Here is a 7,873-nt window from a genome sequence, read left to right on the forward strand (position 1 = left end):
GCCTGGTAGCCTGGGAGACAGACAGAGCAAGACTAGGTATCAAAAAAAAAAAAAAAGAAAGAAAAGAAAAAGAAAAAAGAAAAAGGAAAGAAACCAGATCAGAAATTAGATGGCTGGGCACACTGGCTCTTGCCTGTAATCCCAACACTATGGGAGGCCAAGATGGGAGGATTGCTTGAGGCTAGGAGTTCAAGGCCAGCCTGGGCAACATAACAAGAACCTCCCCACCCCCCACCCCCCGCCACCCTCCGCCGCCCACGGCCCCAGCACCGCCTATTTCTACAAAAATAAGATAAATTGGGCGGGAACCACAGCCCAGATCCAGACCAGTAAGGACACCACTGCCATCTAGCTGTTGCTGCCATGGTGTGGTAGATTCTATTATTTTCCAGAAAGGATTCCTTCTCTCGCCCCACTTTGTGTTTCCTGTGGGCAGGGTATATTGCCCTGCCCCCACTGACTTTGGGTTGGCTGTGTGACTTGCACATACTGATGGGGGATGGGCAAAGTGACCTTGTACCTGTTCTGAGCAGAGAGCTCGGGAGACATCCTGGGTTCCTGCTCCTGCTCTTGCACTCCTGCCGTCTTGGATGAGAAGGGCATACCCCAGGTAGCTGGCTGCTCCTTCAGCCTGGGATCTGCAATAAGACACGTGGATCACACCTGAACCCAATCTACACCTGAACCCAATCTACAGTCTGGAGCCCTGCCCATCAGATTCCAGCAGAAGCCACCAATCAGCCGACCACCCACAACTGATGCCCAGAACTGGGAGAAATGCATGCTTGTTGTTGGAAGCCCCTGAGATTTGGGGGTGTTTGTTATCACAACACAGCTGACAGAAAATGCAAAAAATACATGTGACCAGCTTTAAGAATCTCTCCAGGCCAGGTGTGGTGTCTCGTGCCTGTAATCCCAGCACTTTGGGAGGCCAAGACGGGTGGATCACTTGAGCCCAGGAGTTCAAGACCAGCCTGGCCAACATGGTGAAACCCCATCTCTATAAAAATACCAAAATTAGCCAGGCATGGTGGCACACACCTGTAATCCCAACTACTCAGAAGACTGGGGCAGGAGAATCACTTGAACCCAGATGGAGGTTGCAGCGTGCCAAGATCGCGTCACTGCACTCCAGCCTAGGGGATAGTGCGAGACTCCGTCTCCAAAAATAAAAATAAAAAATAAATACAAAAATTAGCCAGGTGTGGTGGTGCACGCCTGTAATCCCAGCTACATGGGAGGCCAAGGCAGGAGAATCGCTTGAACCTGGGAGGTGGAGGTTGCAGTAAGCTGAGATCACTCCACTGCACTCCAGCATAGGTGACAGAGCAAGACTCCATCTTGAAGAAAAAAAAGAAAAAAGAATCTCTCCTACTCCTGCTGCTTTGCATCCCTGGCTCCAGATGCAAAATCCTATGTGGCTGTACCCCATTGGCCAAGCCCAGGTCATGCATCTGTGCAGCACCTGCCAGGGAGACTGAGAAAGTGTGTATTGGGTGTTTTCATTTTCTGTAGAAGGGGGTGGGCTGCATCCCTCCCTGGTTCAGTGAGACTCATGGGGTGGGTGGACGGGGCTGAATGGTGTCCTCCAGGAATTCATGTCTGCCCAGAACCTCAGAATGTGACCTTATTTGGAAGCAGGGCCTTTGCAGATGTAATTAGTTAAGTTAAAATGAGGTCATGCTGAATTAGGGTAGGCCCTAATCCAATAACTGATGTCCTTATAAGAAGAGAAAACAGAGACACAGAGAGATACACAGGGAGAAGGCCATGTGATGACAGAGGCAGAGACTGGAGTGATGTCTCCCAGCCAAGGGATGACGAGGATTGCTGGCACCCACCAGAAGCGGGGAGAAGCATGGGACAGATCCTTCCTACAGCCTTCAGCGAGCGCATGGCCCTGCTGACACCTGGAGTTGAGACTTTTAGCCTCCAGAACTGTGAGAGAGCCGAATTCTATTGCTTCACGCCACCCAGTTCGGGGTGCTTTGTGACAGCAGCCCTGGGAAATGAATACAGTGGGCAGATCCTCAAGTATAGGAAGGAGGTGATGAGAGAAGTCATCCCTTGACCCCCATAGAAAAAGATATGTTGGCCGGGCACAGTGGCTCATGCTTATAATCCCAACACTTTGGGAGGCCGAAGCAGGCAGATCACGAGGTCAGGAGATTGAGACCATCCTGGCTAATACGGTGAAACCCCATCTTTACTAAAAATACAAAAAATTAGCTAGGTGTGGTGGCACGCGCCTGTAATCCCAGCTACTTGGGAGGCAGAGGCAGGAGAATCGTTTGAACCCGGGAGGTGGGGGTTGCAGTGAGCCGAGACTGAGACAGAGCAAGACTGTCTCAAAAAAAAAAAAAAGTTACATTTTGTTTTCCTATACATATTTCAGTAATATTCTGAAACAGTAATTCAACGGAAGGACTCTTGGATGTTTCTTCTTTTAAAACAGTCTGTTTCTTCCTTTAAAGCAGGTGGTGGCATGCCCCTCTAATCCCAGCACTTTGGGAGGCTGAGGCAGGAGGATCACTTGAGCCCAGGAGTTTAAAGCTGCAGTGAGCGATGATCACACCACTGCACTCTAGCCTGGATGACAGGGAGACCCTGTCTCTAAAAAAATTAAAAATTGGGCCAGGTGCGGTGGCTCACGCCTGTAATGCCAGCACTCTGGGAGGCCAAGGTGGGCAGATCATGAGGTCAAGAGATGGAGACCATCCTGGCCAACATGGTGAAACCTCGTCTCTACTAAAACTACAACACAAATTAGCTGGGCGTGGTAGCGCGCACCTATAGTCCCAACTACTTGGGAGGCTGAGGCAGGAGCATCACTTGAACCCAGGAGGCAGAGGTTGCAGTGAGCCAAGATCGTGCCACGGCACTCCAACCTGGCGATAGAGCCAGACTCCCTCTCAAATAAATTAATTAATTGGCCGGGCACAGTGGTTTACGCCTCTAATCCCAGCACTTTGGGAGGCTGAGGCAGGCGGATCACTTGAGGTCAGGAGTTCGAGACCAGCCTGGCCAACATGGCAAAACACTGTCTCTACTAAAAATACAAAAAAAAAGCCCTCTCCCTCTCCCTCTCCCTCTCCCCTTTCTTCGGTCTCCCTCTACTTCTTTCTTCGGTCTCCCTCTGTTGCCGAGGCTGGACTGTACTGCCGTGATCTCAGCTCGCTGCAACCTCCCTGCCTCAGGCTCCTGTGACTCTCCTGCCTCGGCCTGCCGAGTGCCTGGGATTGCAGGCACGCGCCGCCACGCCTGACTGGTTTTTGTATTTTTGGTGGAGACGGGGTTTCGCCGTGTTGACCGGGCTGGTCTCCAGCTCCTGGCCTCCAGTGATCTGCCCGCCTCGGCCTCCCGAGGTGCTGGGATTGCAGACGGAGTCTCGCTAACTCAATGCTCAATGTTGCTCAGGCTGGAGTGCAGTGGCGTGTTCTTGGCTCGCTACAACCTCCACCTCTCAGCCGCCTGCCTTGGCCTCCCAAAGTGCTAAGATTACAGCCTCTGCCCGGCCGCCACCCCGTCTGGGAAGTGAGGAGCGCCTCTGCCCAGCCGCCCCCTCTGGGAAGTGAGGAGCACCTCTGCCCGGCCGCCACCCCGTCTGGGAGGAATTGAGGAGGGCCTCTGCCCGGCCGCCCCATCTGGGAAGTGAGGAGCGCCTCTGCCTGGCCGCCCTGTCTGGGAGGTGAGGAACACATCTGCCCAGCCGCCACCCCGTCTGGGAGGAAGTGAGGAGCGCCTCTGCCCGTCCGCCCCGTCTGGGAGATGAGGAGCGCCTCTGTCCCACCACCCATCTTCTGGGAGGTGGGGAGCGCCTCTGCCCGGCCGCCACCCCGTCTGGGAGGAATTGAGGAGGGCCTCTGCCCGGCCGCCCCATCTGGGAAGTGAGGAGCGCCTCTGCCCGGCCGCCCCATCTGGGAAGTGAGGAGCGCCTCTGCCTGGCCGCCCTGTCTGGGAGGTGAGGAACACCTCTGCCCAGCCGCCACCCCGTCTGGGAGGAAGTGAGGAGCGCCTCTGCCCGTCCGCCCCGTCTGGGAGATGAGGAGCGCCTCTGCCCCACCACCCATCTTCTGGGAGGTGAGGAGCGCCTCTGCCCGGCCGCCCCGTCTGGGATGTGAGGAGCGCCTCTACCAGGCCGTCCCGTCTGGGAAGTGAGGAGCGCCTCTGCCCGGCCGCCCCATCTGGGATGTGAGGAGCGCCTCTGCCCGGCCGCCCATCGTCTGGGAAGTGAGGAGCACCTCTGCCCGGCCGCCCTGTCTGGGAAGTGAGGAGCACCTCTGCCCAGCCGCCACCCCGTCTGGGAGGAAGTGAGGAGCACTTCTGCCCGGCTGCCCCGTCTGGGAAGTGAGGAGCGCCTCTACCTGGCCGCCCCATCTGGGAAGTGAGGAGCGCCTCTGCCCGGCCGCCCCGTCTGGGAGGTGAGGAGCGCCTCTGCCCGGCCGCCCATCATCTGGGAAGTGAAGAGTGCCTCTGCCCGGCCGCCCCATCTGGGAGGTGAGGAGCGCCTCTGCCTGGCCGCCACCCCGTCTGGGAGGAATTGAGGAGCGCCTCTACCCGGCTTCCCCGTCTGGGAAGTGAGGAGCGCCTCTACTTGGCTGCCCCGTCTGGGAAGTGAGGAGCGCCTCTGCCCGGCCGCCCCATCTGGGAAGTGAGGAGCGCCTCTGCCCGGCCGCCCTGTCTGGGAAGTGAGGAGCGCCTCTGCCCGGCTGCCCCGTCTGGGATGTGAGGAGCGCCTCTGCCCGGCCGCCCTTCGCCTGGGAGGTGAGGAGTGCCTCTGCCCAGCCGCCCCGTCTAGGAAATGAGCGCCTCTGCCCGACCGCCCCCGTCTGGGAGGTGAGGAGCGTCTCTTCCCGGCCACCCCGTCTGTGAGGAGAAATTCTCCTGCCTTGGGATGCTGTTGATCTATGGCCTTGCCCCCAGCCCCGTGCTCTCTGAAACATGTGCTGTGTCAACTCAGGGTTAAATGGATTAAGGGCGGTGCAAGATGTGCTTTGTTAAACAGATGCTTGAAGGCAGCATGCTCGTTAAGACTCATCACCACTCCCTAATCTCAAGTACCCAGGGACACAAACACTGCGGAAGGCCCCAGGGACGTCTGCCTAGGAAAACCAGAGACCTTTGTTCATGTGTTTATCTACTGACCTTCTCTCCACTATTATCCTATGACCCTGCCACATCCCCCTCTCCGAGAAACACCCAAGAATGATCAATAAATACTTAAAAAAAAAAAAAAAAGAAAAAAAAATACAAAAAAAATTAGCTTGGTGTGGTGGTGCATGCTTGTAGTCCCAGCTACTTGGGAGGCTGAGGCATGAGAATCACTTGAACCTGGTGGCAGAGGTTGCAGTGAGCCAAGATCGCACCACTGCACTCCAGCCTGGGTGACAGAGCAAGACTCCATCTCAATAAAAAATAAAAAATAAAAATAAAAATTTGATGCTGTCTGTACATGAACTTGAGGAAATGTAGGCACAGCATCCCCTGGGCACGATAGCCTCTGCGGAAAGAATTTGGTATTTGGGGTTTCTGCCTTTTCCTAGATCCCATCTGATCCAAAGGTAATTTTACCTGGATATGGTGTTCAAGACCTTCAGGTGAAAAACAGGTGCCTTTTGAAAAAGTTTGAATTTCAGAGTACAGGGGCTGCTCTGGGGACAGAATGCCTAGGGCTGGAATTTGACATCTGGGCAAGACCTAAGCTAATTCATTAGCCCCAAGTCACATCACAAGTCTTAATGTAATGAAACGGTGCACTCTATTGGACTATCTCAAAACGATTTTGGAACAATGTGGGAAATAGAAATACAGTAGTCCTGTCTTATCTGCAGTTTCATTTGCTGTGGTTTCAGTTACCTGAGGTCAACTGGGGCCTGAAAATATTACACGCAGTAAGATATTTTGACAGACAGAGGAGAGAGACAGACCACATTTACATAACTTTTATTACCGTGTATTGTTATAATTGTTCTATTTTATGTTATTGTTGTCAATCTCTTGCTGCTTCTAATTTATAAATTAAACTTTATCATAGTAGCTGGGCCTGGTGGCACATGCCTGTAGTCTTAGCTACTCAGGAAGCTAACATGGGAGGATCATTTGAGCTTAGGAGTTTGAGGATACAGTAAGCCATGATCATACCACTGCACTCCAGCCTGGGTGACAGAGCATGACCCCATCTCTACAAAAAAAAATTTTTTTTTTTTTTGAGACAGAGTCTTGCTGTGTCGCCCAGGCTGGAGTGCAGGGGCGCGATCTCGCCTCACTGCAAGCTCCGCCTCCTGGGTTCACGCCATTCTCCTGCCTCAGCCTCCCGAGTAGCTGGGACTATAGGCGCCTGCCACCATGCCCAGGTATTTATTTTCATTTTTTTGTATTTTTAGTAGAGACGGGCTTTCATCATGTTAGCCAGGATGGTCTTGATCTCCTGACCTCATGATCCACCCACCTTGGCCTCCCAAAGTGCTGGGATTACAGGTGTGAGCCACCACGCCCGGCTACAAAAATTTTTTTAAAAATTAGCTGAGTTTGGTGGTGCATGCCTATAATCCCAGCAACTGGACCGGATGAGCCCGGAGGATTGCTTGAGACCAGGAGTTTGGGGTTACAGAGAGCTATGATTATACCACTGTACTCCGGCCTGGGAACAGTGTGAGACCCCATCTCTTAAAAAAAAAAAAAAAAAAAATGGCTGGGCGCGGTGGCTCACTCCTGTAATCCCAGCACTTTGGGAGGCCGAGATGGGTGGATCACAAGGTCAGGAGATCCAGACCATCCTGGTTAACATGGTGAAACCCCATCTCTACTAAAAATACAAAAAATTAGCCAGGTGTGGTGGCGGGCGCCTGTAGTCCCAGCTACTTGGGAGGCTGAGGCAGGAGAATGGCATGAACCTGGGAGTGGAGCTTGCAGTGAGCCGAGATCTCACCACTGCACTCCAGCCTGGGCGACACAGCGAGACTCCATCTCAAAAAAAAAAAAAAAAAAGCCAGGTGTGATGGTTCACACCTATAATCCCAGCACTTTGGGAAGCCGAGGCAGGAGGATCTTTTGAGCCCAAGAGTTCGAGATCAGCCTGGGCAATATAGTGAGACCTCATCTCTTAAAAACAAACAAACAAACAGGCCGGGTGCAGTGGCTCATGCTTGTAATCCTGAGGGAAGAGACAGACCCTCTCATATTGTTTTATACTCAGTACCTGTTTTAAGAAAAAACAACAAGGAAGTAAAACCAAAGACAGGCAGCCCAGTGCCAGGCCCCAAACCAGGCCATGGCCTGCCTGGCCTAAACCCAGTAGTTAAAAATCAACTCATAACTTGAAAACCGATGTTATTCATAGATTCCAGACATTGTATAGAAGAACATTGTGAAACTCCCTGCCCTGTTCTGTTTCTCTCTGACCACCGGTGCATGCAGCCCCTGTCATGTACCGCCTGCTTGCTCAAATCAATCACGACCCTTTCATGTGAAATCTTTAGTGTTGTGAGCCCTTAAAAGGGACAGAAATTATGCACTCGGGGAGCTCGGATTTTAAGGCAGTAGCTTGCCAATGCTCCCAGCTGAATAAAGCCCTTCCTTCTACAACTCGGTGTCTGAGAGGTTTTGTCTGCGGCTCGTCCTGCTGCATTTCTTGGTTCCCTGACCGGGAAGCGAGGTGACTGACGGACGGCTGAGGCAGCCAGCCCCTTAGGTGGCTTAAGCCTGCCCTGTGGAGCGTCCCCGGGGGTACTCCAGCCAGCCTGAGTGATGCAATCCAAAGAGCACTCCTGGTTAGGAAATTGCCCCAGTGGAACGCCTCGCCAGAGCAGCAGGTAGCAGGCTCCCGTAGAGGATTAACACAGTGGCTGAACACCGGAAAGGAACTGGCAGTCCG

Source organism: Pongo abelii, chromosome 15 (genome assembly GCF_028885655.2).
Source record: "Pongo abelii isolate AG06213 chromosome 15, NHGRI_mPonAbe1-v2.0_pri, whole genome shotgun sequence".
Lineage (NCBI taxonomy): Eukaryota > Metazoa > Chordata > Mammalia > Primates > Hominidae > Pongo > Pongo abelii.